Source organism: Triturus cristatus, chromosome 1_1, assembly GCF_964204655.1.
Source record: "Triturus cristatus chromosome 1_1, aTriCri1.1, whole genome shotgun sequence".
Lineage (NCBI taxonomy): Eukaryota > Metazoa > Chordata > Amphibia > Caudata > Salamandridae > Triturus > Triturus cristatus.
In genome coordinates, this window is record NC_140579.1 from 264356221 (window position 1) to 264369608 (window position 13388).

Sequence of the window (13388 nt, forward strand, 5' to 3'; positions counted from 1 at the left end):
CTATAACTAGTGACCAGCATATGCCAGGCCAACTTCTCACATTGGTGGGCAGCGTGTGGGTTTCCAGCTTGCCATTGTTTTACCAGAAAATCTCTATTTGAATTACTAACTGAAAACCACTTAATGTACTCAAGGTACATATAAAGTCAAACTTAGTATCAATAAGTTCTACTGAACTTAGAGCTGTTTGTGAAGGGATAGCACACCCTTGCTACAGCTCAAGCTAGGATCAGTAGGCCACAAACTAGTGTAGGTAGTACAACACTGCACAACACAAGAATGACGTCAAGGGATGGACCCAGTGGATCCACCCAACCTCAGTATAAGGACATGACCTTCTTTGACTTGAAGGCCATGTGTGTTGCAAGACAACTGGGTTTAGGACAGAGTCCCTCCGCACAACACCTGATAAATTTACTAACAGCAGATGATCTGAAACTAGCTCTAGGACCTAGTGGATCTGGATCAGGGGGTGGGTCAGCCATAGTCTCTGGGTCTGATGATGAAGATCAGATGACCTGCAGTCTGTGGTTGAAGGGCCAGACCCACAAGGGTCTGCAATGGACAGAGGAATTCTCCCTAAGAGAGCTGACAGAAGTGAAGAGAGACCTAGGTCCCCTTCAAGGGAATCTAACGACTCATATCACTCTGGCAGAGAACCTGTCCATCAGAGGAACTCATACTTTAATAGAGAGACCTCCTCTGAAAGAAGGTACAAGATGCTCCAGTATGAGGAAGCTAGGCTTGCCCTCAGAACCAAGCAATTGGCCTTAGATAGAGAAGCCTTTGAGCTCCAGAGAGCTTCTAAGAAAGAGGGGTTAGAACCCCCTGGTGGCAGCAACAGTGTCCCTAGAGGCAGAGATTACATTCCAGACCATAGGAACCTGTCCAAGGCTGTTCCTCCCTACCAGAGTGGGGATGATATCCACAAATGGATAACAGCTATGGAGAGGGCCTGTAAAGTTCAACAGGTCCCCCAGAAACAGTGGGCAGCAATCTTGTGGCTCTCCTTTTCTGATAAAGGTAGAGACAAGCTCCTCACTGTTAGAGAAGAGGATGCTGATGATTACGAAGTCCTGAAGAGTGCATTGATAGATGGGTTTGGCTTAACCACTGAACAGTACAGGTTGAAGTTCAATGACACCCAGAAAGCACAGACTCAGGACTGGACTGATTTTGTTGATTGTGCAACCAAGGCTCTGGAGGGTTGGCTGGTTGGTAGTAGAGTTACTGATTTTAAGGGATTGTAAAATCTTATCATGAGAGAACAGATCCATAATAATTGCCAAAACCAGTTGTTGCATCAGTACCTGGTGGACTCTGATCTGACCTCTCCCCAAGAATTGGGAAAGAAGGCAGACAAATGGGTCAGAACCAGGGTGAGGCAGAAAACCCAGAACCAAGGGGGTGCCACCAAGAAGCAAGATCCTAAAGGCTCTGAGAAAGGTGGGGATAAGGCAAAAGACCAGAAGTCTTCACAAGGGCCCCAAAAATCTGCATCTGGTGGGGATTCACAGTCTACAAAGGGAAAAGGCCAAAAGAAGCCCTGGTGTAAATTCTGTAAACAGAAAGGGCACTGGACTTCTGACTGTACTAAGTCCAAAGACCAAACCACCACCACTCAAGCCCCTAAGGCAACTGTTCCCCCTAGTACAAGTACTGGTGGAGGTGGTAATCAGAATAAGGGTGTAGTAGGGTTGACCCTGGGTTCTGATATGGACTCTGGCCTAGTCAGAGTACCAACACAGGCATTGCTAGTTTGTGAGGAAGACCTTGATATGTCCTTCCTTTTTAGCCCCAGTAACCTGGGCAAGTACAAACAGCAGCCTATAATAAATGGATAACAGGCTTTGGCCTTCAGGGACACATGTGCAAGCGTCACCATGGTGGCAGACGATCTAGTGGACCCTGCACAGATCATCCTGGGTGAAATATACCAGGTAACCAATGCAAGCAATGTCAGGACCAAGCATAGTCTGGCAGTTGTGAATTTCTCCTGGAGAGGGGTAACTGGCCTCAAAAAGGTTGTAGTCAGTGCAGACCTCCCTGTCGAATGTTTGTTGGGCAATGATCTGGAGACTTCAGACTGGTCTGAAGTAGAGTTATGGGCTCATGCTGAGATGTTGGGCATACCTGCAGAGGTATTTGCTGTGACCAGGTCTCAGGCCAAGATGCATAAAACTGAACCAGCTCTGGATCCTGTAACTATGGACCAGATGCTACCCAAGAGGAGGAGCAGTAGGGTGAAGGCTGTGCCTTACCCTCTGTCTCAGATCTCAGATTTCCCTCCTGAGGGAGGAAAAGCAGAGCCTGAAGAAGGAACTGCCCCAGAGGAACTTGAGCCTGATCAGGTTGAGTTCTTGGGGGCAGGGGGACCTTCCAGGGAAGATCTGAGTAAGGAGCAACAGTGCTGCCCCTCTCTTGAACCCCTCAGACAGCAGGCTGCTGCTGAGGCTGCTGGGAGTGCTAGTGGGTCCCATAAGGTTTATTGGGATGAGGGACTCCTAGATTCTGAGGCTAGAGATCCTATCCCTGGAGCCACCAGGAGGTTCGTAATACCTCAGAAGTTTAGGGGGTTCATCTTGACCCTAGCACATGATATTCCATTGGCAGGACACTGGGCCAAAACGAGACCTGGGACAGGCTTGTCACTCATTTTCATTGGCCACACATGTCAGAGGACACCAAGGAGTTTTGTCACTGCTGTGTCACTTGCCAAGCCAGTGGCAAGTCAGGTGGCATAACAGGGGGTTCCCTTTGAAAGGGTAGGGATTGACATTGTTGGTCCCCTTGACCCTGCAACAGCATCTGGGCACAGGTTTATCCTGGTGGTAGTGGATCATGCCACCAGGTACCCAGAACGAAGCCATTCCCCTCAGGACCACCACAGCTCCTGTGGTGGCAAGAGCCCTCATTGGAGTCTTCTCCAGAGTGGGTTTCCCTAAGGAGGTTATATCTGACAGAGGTACAAACTTCATGTCAGGGTATCTGAAAGCAATGTGGAAGGAGTGTGGTGTCAATTACAAATTCACTACTCCCTATCACCCACAATGCAATGAGTTAGTTGAGAGATTCAACAAAACCCTAAAGGGAATGATTAAAGGCCTCCCAGAAAAGCTTAGGCCCTTTGGTTTGAAAAATGCACCTGCCACTTTTCAGAGGTTGGTGAATAAAGTTCTGACTGGTATGGAAATCTATTGCTCAGCCTATCTTGATTATATTGCTGTCTTTAGTTCCACCGGGAAGGATCACCTGGTCCACCTCAGAAATGTTTTGGAGGCCCTGCAAAAAGCAGGCCTCACTATCAAGGCCACCAAGTGCCAGATAGGGCAGAGTCAGGTTGTGTACCTGGGCCACCTTGTAGGTGGAGGCCAGGTTCAACCATTGCAGAGCAAAATCCAGTCCATAATGGAATGGGTAGCTCCAACCACCCAGACACAGGTTATAGCCTTTTTAGGCCTGACTGGGTACTATAGGAGGTTTGTTAAGGGATATGGATCTATAGTGACCCCCTTAAATGATCTTACCTCTAAGAAAATGCCAAAAAAGGTTCAGTGGACAGCTAGCTGTCAAAAGGCATTTGATGACCTGAAGCAGGCAATGTGCAGTGCCCCCATCTTGCAGAGTCCAGACTACCAAAAGAAGTTCATTGTTCAAACAGATGCTTCAGAGCTGGGTGTGGGAGCTGTACTGTGTCAACTTAATGATGACGGTCAGGACCAGCCAGTAGCTTTCATAAGCAGAAGGCTGACCCCTAGAGAGAAACGTTGGTCAGCTATAGAGAGGGAGGCCTTTGCTGTGGTGTGGGCCCTAAAGAAGCTGAGGCCATACTTGTTTGGCATTCACCTCATAGTTCAGACTGACCACAAGACCCTCCTATGGCTCAAACAGATGAAAGGTGAAAATCCTAAACTGCTCATGTGGTCTATTTCCCTACAGGGGATGGACTATACAGTGGAACATAGACCTGGGACCCAACATGCCAATGCAGAAAGACTCTCAAGGTATTTCCACTTAGAACATGAAGACTCAACTGGTCAAGGTTAGTTTAATGTCCCTGCATTTGGGGGGGTTGTGTAGGAGAGTAGGATCTGCACTTATGTTGCCCCCACTTTTTTTCTGATGTATACACTGGTTTCTGGCTATAGTCAGGCTGGGTCCCTGCTAATCAGGGCCCCAGTCTCTCTGTTCTCTCTAAACGACTTGGAGTGCATATTAGATGCACTAGTGATTGGTTACTGTGGTGCCTTATGAGCCCCTAGTATATGGTACCTTAGGTACCAAGGGCATAGGTGCTCCACAGGCCTACCAGGGGCTGAAGCATGTATTATGCCACCCCTGGGAAGCAGACTAAATCTGACATCTCAGGCCTGTTACTGCAGCCTGGGTGAGGTAGTGTTAGCACTCCTCACAGAGGTATAGGTTCCTATATCTCACCATACACACACATATAAACCTATCAGCCACCCCTATGGCAGGCCCTATCAATCCTGAGGGCAGGGTGCTTGGTTTACAATGTGAGGGGGTGCCTCTGCCTGAGCAGGGCCCCTCTGCAGCTGGCAGGGTCTATTCCCTGTGGTTGTTTGTGGATGCGGATAAACCATATACTCTTTAAGTGCATTATAACCTCCCGGTTAATGCTAACTTTGGAATGACTGCATCAAAACATGTCGTGTTTGGTGTCAAACATCTTGGAATCATACCCCCACACCAGTAACTGGTGTGGGAGTATGATCCCACCCTTCTAGAGGGGATGACATGTACCCACTGTGGAAACACGGTAGAAATCGGAAAGAGCCCTGGCATCACAAAATGGATGCCACCAGCACAGACACTGGGCTTCCCTCCTGCTGCTGACTGAAACTCGCAGTGGAGGAGGTCCAACAATAGGCATCCTGTCACAGGGAGGTGTCACCACCTTCCAGACAGGATTTAGTGTATAGGAGCTGGGTGGGTGCACTCTTAGAGTGCTTTGAAGTCCTGCACTGGGGGAGCAGTAGGCTCCTCTGTGCATATGCCAGCTCAAACCGGTTCAGGGGCTACCAGCCCCAGCTCTGGCACGAAACTGGACAAAGGGAAGTGGGTGTAACCACCCACCCCCTGACCCTCCTAGAGGAGTGGTCATAGAGCTAGTCCCTCCCTTTCTTTTACTATAAGATAGGAACACCTTGCCATTGCAAGTTAGATAACCCTGGACGACGCTTTACAAGAAGAATCCTGGCCCTTCGATCTTCCACTACCTTTGGAAGATGGAAGAATCTCCCTTGGAGTCAAGGAGTGACTCCCCAGCTTGGCAGGCACCTGAAACTCTAATCATCTTTTGCAAACTTTCCTGCTCCTGCCGGAGTCGGAAGTCCCTGCAGCCCCAGATGTGGATTTCCTGACTTCTCAACGGCCATTGTGAGTTCCCAGCAGAGTTGAGGCAAGTGGAACCCACGAGTGACGAGGAACCGCAATACCTGGGAACCGTGCACTATTGTCGAGTGCAACCCCTTCACAATGTTCTACGAACTTGTGCTTTTGACCATTTGTGGCCCAAGACTCCAGCAGGTTTTGCAGCAAAAAATCAGCAGCCTATCCCATCCCATGTGACCATGGGATCCTGTGAAGCATTTCCTCAAGTGGTGTCTTTGTGATCCTTTGCCTGTTGGCTTGTGGGTCCCCTGAAGACTTTCTTATCAACTCAAAGGGCTCCCCTGGTTGCTCCAGGTCTGCCCTCACTCACCTTTGCTGGGTGAGTCCCTCATACCTTGCTGGTCTGCACCATGGACTTTCTTCACTCTACACGAGACTTGCTGTTGCCAAGGCTTGTTGGCTCCAATCCGGTTGCCGACACCGCAGTCAGCTGCAGACGTCATGGGACACTCGGAATCCAGCTGCTGGTCATCATTGATCCCTCCTAGACCTCGTGAGTGAAGAGTCAAAACACCCTTGATCACCTGAAATCACCCGACATCCGTGAGCATCCATCTTCCTGGCCCTGGGTCACTGGCAAGTGACTGTGAACACTGTCTCTTCAATTTTCAGGTCTTCTACATCTTGAATCCAGCCTTGGATTCCACGGGACACTTCTTCAGTCGCCGCAAGCAGCAAGTCTTCTTTGGTCTCCATAGAAAACAGCAACGCGACCTGACACCAAAAGACACCTATGCACCCAGAAGTGGATTTCCTGACCTCTCGTCAGCCATTTTGAGTCCCCAGCAAAGCTGTGGCATCTGAACCCCACGAGTGATGAGGAACTGCAATACCTGGGAACCGTGCACTATTGTCGAGTGGAACCCCTTCACGAGATTCTACGAACTTGTGCTTTGGACCATTTGTGACCCAAGCCTCCAGCAGGTTTTGCAGCAAAAATCAGCAGCCTACCCCATCCCGAGTGACCATGGGCTCCTGTGAAGCATTTCCTCTAGAGGCATCTTTGCGATCCTTTGCCCGTTGGCTTATGGGTCCCCCGAAGACTTTCTTATCAACTAAAAGGGCTCCCCTAGTTGCTCCAGGCCTGCCCTCACTCACCCTTGCAGGGTGAGTCCCTCAGACTTTGCTGGTCTTCACCATCAACTTTCTTCATTCCACACAAGACTTGCTGTTGCCAAGGCTTGTTGGCTCCAATCCGGTTGCCGACACGGCAGTTAGCTGCAGACTTTGTGCAACACTCCGAATCCAGCTGATGGTCATCGCCGATCTCTCCTGGACCTCGTCAGCGAAGAGTCAAAACACCATCGATGACCTGAAATCAACTAACATCCGTGGGCATCCATTTGCCTGGCCCCGGGTCACTGGCAAGTGACTGTGAACACTGTCCCTTCAATTTTCAGGTCTTCTACATCTTGATTCCAGCCTTGCATTCCACCGGACACTTCTTCAGTCGGCGCAAGCAGCAAGCCTTCTTTGGTCTCCATAGAAAACAGCGACACGACCCGACACCAAAAGACACCTGTGCACCCGGCTTCCCTGGGTGAGGTAACTCGTGCACTCCGGTGCCCTAGTGTGTGTTGGCCCTCGAATTACTTACCTTGTAAGTGGCTTGCTTGTAAACTTCCTCGAAGTACCCTAAAACTTTAAAAATCACACCGCGACTTGCTCCATTGTAATCAATAGGAACCCGCGGCTGTGTTCTCACACTGCATGCGTCTCCCGTGGGTCTGTTACTTACCTGCTATCACTGCAGTCGTTAAGCTCCATCGATTCTACAGGCCCTAGGCCTTGTCATTCTGCAAGTCGACTTTCCTAAACCTCTTTTTTAGTATAGGGTCTGGTGCGCCCCTAGGGCCCCAGCCATATTTGTGCTTAACTTATTGTGAAACGCTGATATTTGAATGTGTTCCTGGCTTCTAATCTCATAAAGAGATTAGTAGAGTGTGTCTAGAAATAAATAGATATATATTTGATATATATACCTGTGTGGTGTCCTTTCATTTGGTAATTCAAGAGATTATAAGGTAAAACAAGCTGCTTTACATTCCTCTGAGACTTAGCCTGAAGGCTGCTCTCCACAGCTACCACTAGGATAGCTTTCTTTAAAAGGTTGTCTTAAACCTATCTACCATAAGAGTCGAATTGGACTGGTGCAAGGTGGCCACTATAACTAGTGACCAGCATATGCCAGGCCAACTTCTCACAAGAAACTAAAGAGCTAGGAAAGGAGCATTGGGAAGTTTGTCCCGAAACTGTTGAGGTAGGCCAGCTCCCCAAAGAGACTGGTTTGGGAAAAAGGAGGAAAGGCAGAGTAGGCCCTGTAACTTTCAAACCACTCCCACTACACTTCCTCCCCTGAAAGACTAGGAAGACTCTCCCAGGTTTGGCTGAGTCTCCTGGCTTTTGGAACTTTGGAAGGAGGGGTGGTTCTTGTGTAGGAAAGTGGGTTTCTGTTGCAGTACCCCTTCCCTCCCCCACTTTTTGCCAGACTTCTTGATGTGTCCTGGGTCCCGGTCAATCAGGTTCCCAGGGCCTGTGTTCTTTCCCCAAACTTTACCTTTGTACCCCCAATTGGCACCTCTCTGGCAACATGTGAGTCCCTTGTAAAAAAGTACCATGTGTACCAAGGGCACTGTGACCAGGGAAGGCCTCTAAGGGCTGCAGCACATATCGTGCCACTCTTACAGGTCCTATATCTTTAAGAGACACACACTGCCATTGCAGGCTGCGTGTTTTGGTGCAGAGAAAAGTGAAGAGTCGACATGGCACACATTCCTATGTGCCATGCCTCAACCCATAGCCTATAGTAAAGGTAAGACACCCCCTCTAGCTGGTTGCACTATACCACTGGTGACGGTACAGTTGCATGAGCACTGTAGCCCTACAGCGTCTAAGTCTATTCTTATACATTTTAACAGCAGTAAAGCCATATAGATTATATGGTCTGGGAGTGTGTCATTACAAACTCCACAGCACCATAATGGCTTTACTGAATTCTGGGAAGTTTGGTAGCAAACTTCACAGCATAATAAACCCACACTGATGCCAGTGTGAGATTTGTGATACCATGCACTGAGGCAGTATCTTAGAGATGCCCCCTGAAAAACAACCTGCCTCTGGTGGGTTCCCTGACTGGTAAACAACAGCCTGCCACCACGCAAGATGTTTCTGGCCACGTGGGATGGGAGCATTTGCTCTCTGGTCCCAGAAACAAAGCCTTTCCTGGGTGGAGGTGGTCACACCTCCCCCAGGTCAGGAAGAGGCATCTGTGGTAGTGAAGCTTCAAAGGCCTTGCTGCCTTTGTAACCCAGCCCCGAGCCTCTCCTACTATCAGGTGCAGGACCCCTTCCAGTCTCACCCCCTTTTCGGCGGGAGGACAGATGGGAAAAATCAGAACAGCCCAGAAGGTGTGCCCACCTCTGGCAACTCCACCCCTCAGGTGGGGAGGTGAGATGAAGCCCACTCTTCAGTGTCCGCCATCTTGCTCTGAAAGATCTCTTCTGATAAACTTTTTATGGTGCAGAAAAAGCTTTGTAAGGCACCCTGCTTAGAGGTAACAAAGCTCTTAAGTCTCTCTGCTCACTCGTATAGCGTAATAATGTAGACTCACTAATGCCATCTCTTAAACTTCACTCACTCCTCACTCATTCATTGCTTCCCACTCACTCTTTTAGCATACACTCATGTTCCCAAAATTGTGCAGACATTCCATTTCATCAGAGTCACTTCGAGCAAGTCCTGGCTTTTCCGCTAGCAGGAATTTTGATTATGATGCCTTTGCTGTCACTTTTTTCGAACATTAGTGTATATCACAGCAACTATCATTCAAAATGAAATTGTTTAAAAATACTGGAATGTCTTTAGCAATCTGATGCATGGCACCAGTTGGTAATTCTGCTCCTCACGTGTCTATTCGCTCACTTCACCGTGACAATCTATACTTATCCTTACTTGATACTCACTCTTAAATCAGTCCCAGATAATGTACTTGCTCTCCACTTTCTTTTAACACATATAGCACACACTTCTGTCTTGCTTATTCCTTCTGGACAAACCCATCTCTAGCTAACTCCTTCTTCATTCGGAACTACTCTTCCTCCTATTGCATTCCCAGCTCATTCATTCACTCACGTCTAGATTCTGTTTCACATTTTATTGTATTTGAAGCTATCTCTCACTCATTTATTACTTGCTCCTGAGTCACTTTTCATTCACTCGCTCCTTTACTTACTCCCTTGCCCAGCATTCTTTGCTCATATGAGGTCATCATGTTCAATACTCACACTCCATTCATCTGTTACTCATTAAACAATGCAAAATAATCAATTACTTTTTATGGCATCCAGATTTGGCACCCTCCCAGCAGGGTCGGCTTTAGAGCTGGTGGCGCCCGGTGCGACAATCATTTTTGGTGCCCCCGCACCCCATGACCGCCACCTCAGATTCTCTCAGTACCACCCGGCAAAAGTGCACCTCATCTCTATAATCATAAGCTACTGCTAAACACAGCGCCCCTCACTCAGGTCAGCGCCCCATCAACAGGTCAGCGCCCAGTGCGGCCTCACCAGTCGCACTGTCCTAAAGCTGGCCGTGCCTCCCAGGGTCTTTTGACACATCCCATCAATGTGTTATCAATCTTCCATGACCCTATGCAAACAAAAGGGGGTGGAAGCACAGGGACGAGAATGACAACATGAGGCAGATGAGCTGTTGACCCAAAAGATTCAGTCTCTGAGCTGGTGTCTGGTATCAGGGTTACTTTGATTTTGTTACAAGAGCAAAGGGCATGTGCTCGGGGGAAAAGAGGTCTCTCACTGAACATGGTTAGCTACTACACTCAAAGGCAGACAGCATACAGAGCCAGACACCCAAATACATCTTTAGAACTCAGTTTGCCGCTGACTATACGTGAAGTAGGCACAACTGGTTGGCCTCTACAAGCTGGCCTCAGTCTAGTTGTCCTTCAATCATAGTTGCTGCAGAAGTAGATGCAAAAGCAGTACATTGACGCCAATATTGTTGCCTAGCAAAGCATCCTGTTACAGGTCATACAAGAATGTCTAACTAGGTCCCTGTTATGCACTGTTCTGTAATGATTATCAATACGCAAATATTGATTACTGTCTCTATCACACAGATAAGCTCTACTTTTTGGTAAATGAACTCCAAGTGTCCCTATACATTCCCACCTTTGTGCAAGACCGCTCATGTCTATTCAGCATATACTTCCAGCACAAGCAAGCACACCATCAGCACCAACTTAACCACTCATAATGAGAAATGTAAAATACCAGTCGACTTGTGTGCGAGTGCCCCTTTTACGCTTACAACCCCAAGAGGTTTTTCCCTGGATATTGTAATAAGTAGTTTGGTTAAGGGAATGTTGTGGCTGCAGGTCAGTGTAGATGCAAGACAGGCTAAGGCCATTGCCTTACAGCAGTTTCCAAAACAAAGTTGTCAGTGATACACCATTGTTGCTAAACAATATGTTGTTTACCAGATCCATAATCCTTTTTACGGTTGTGGCAATTGGTGTCTGTGCTCATGCTAATTTTGTTCAGTTGTGAATGCCACTGTCACATGTGTTCCCCTTCTTAGAAGTGTTTTCCTTGTGTAACGGTGGCAGTTAACCCCTTCGACGCGCATGACGGAACGGTTCCGTCATGCACGTCGGTTGGGCTGTGCTTATGACGGAACCGTTCCGTCATGGCCCCGCCCGCGCTCAGAACCTTCAGCGTGGCGCGGAAATCCGCGCCGCGCTGAAAGGGTTAAAAGCAAAGTTGGTGTCTTAATCCCTAAAAGTCTGGTCTCTTCAGTGTTACCTGGCATTAAGACTGTGCATTTTGTTGTCGTTCTTGTTTCCAGTTTAGACGGGACATCCCCATGGTAATCTCTTCACTTTGTGCCAATTTTGAATGTTTTCTGTTGTACTATTTACTCATTGTCTGGCAATGCACACATTTTATTGTTTTGTTCATGCCCTTTCTTTGTCTCCGTTGTAGGCATTTACCCGTTAAGGTCTGCACTGCACATAGTGGTGCAATCTTCTTCATATGCAATACATTTAAAAGTGTTGTCAGGGACTGCTACTATCCCATGGCCTTTTTTGCTCAGTTTGGTGTCTGGAAATATTTCTCTTAATTGCCAAGTTTCTTATTGCATCACACTGACTCAGTTGTTGCCCATTTGCTTACATATTTACCAATTCTCTCATCCTCTGCTTTTGATAATCTCATTTGTTTACTGCCCATCCTTCTATTAGCCTTATTTTGTTCCCTTTTCTATTCATTCCTAAATGGTTTACTATCTACACCCCCTTGTTGCATTCATTCGCCTTGCGCATTTATTTGGTATGCTGGTTCTCTGTGAGAGAAAGAGAGTGGCCTCAGTGAGAATTCCCTCAGCACGGCAGCCATCTTGGACTGCCTCTGACTGCATTAAGTCTCAGTTCACACAAAATGGAAGCTGTTCTTCAGTGCACCCATGTACAAATTTACAAACAGATGTGAGCTTAACCCCTTCGCTGCCAGGCCTTTTCCCCCTCCTGTGCCACGCCTTTTTTTGGCTATTTGGGGTAGTGTGCGCTAAGGCCCCTGTACGTTTTTGACCACATAAGGTATCCACGCCAAATTTGTGTCCTTTTCTTCCAACATCATGGGGATTCTAAAGGTACTTAGGGTTTGTGGATTCCCCTGGAGGGGTCACATAAATGAGCCAAAATACAGCAAAATCTTGTTTTTTTTGGGAAAAATTGGAAAAACGGGCTGCAAATGAAAGCATCTGGGTTTTTCCCTGCAAATGTTATCAAAAAAGGTCTTGTGGGGCTGAAATCACCATTTTCCCAGCTTCTAGGGGATACCAGACTTTTGTCAGAAACCCAACATTTTTTACATAGTTTTGGCATTTTTCTGGGACATAGCCTATTTTTTATATTGTTTGTGCATTCGACCTCCTTCCAGTTAATGGTAGAAATGGGTACACAAGCAATAAGCTATACATTTTAGAGAAGTAGACAAAATTCTGAATTCAGCAAGGGGTCATTTGTGTAGATCCATCAGGTTTCTTTATAGAAACTAACAGTTAAATATAGGATAAATTGAAAATTAGTTGAAAAAAACAGCCTTTTCTGTCAACGTTTTCACCTGTAACTTCTTCTAATTATATGACAGCTCTTTGAAAGCAATATACCGTTACATCCGCTGGACATTACTGGTTGTGGGGATATATAGGACTTGTAGGTTCACCAAGAACCCGACGAACCCAGAGCCAAAAACTGAGCAGCAACTTGCAATGGTTTTTTATTGTGTACCGGGTATTTAGTAATTATTCTGTAAAAATGTGTACATGGAATAATCGGTATGAAAGACACCTATGTATTTCTGAAATGGGAACAAAATATAGAGTTTAGAAACAGTAGATATTTGAACATTTCCGAAATTGGGAATACTCATACTAGCATGAGAATTATCAGTCATTTTTTAAAATGACTTCTTTTTTACACAATGTCGTTCATTTGGAAGGCAGAAATGCATCGGAAGTCAATAGGTAATAACAGTTTCATTACAAATCTGAATTACCCTAAGTCTCCCAATAAAAATGGTACCTCACTTGTATGGGCAGGCATAGTGCCCACGACAGGAAATGGCTCAAAACCCAAGGTGGACACACCACATTTTCACAATGCAAAATTAACCTTTTTTTAGCAAAGTGCCTAGCTGTAGTTTTTTAACCCTAGCTCTGCCGGCACATAGGAAAACCTAGCAAACCTATACATTTTTGGAAAACTAGACACACAGGGGAATCCAGGATGGGGTGACTTGACTGCCTCTCACCAGGTTCTATTACCCAGAATCCCTTACAAACCTAAAATTTTGTTAAAAAAACCGCATCTTCCTCACATTTCTGTGGTGTAAAGTTCTGGAATTTGTGTGGATCCACAAATTTCCACCCACCCTGCATTCCCCAAAGTCTTC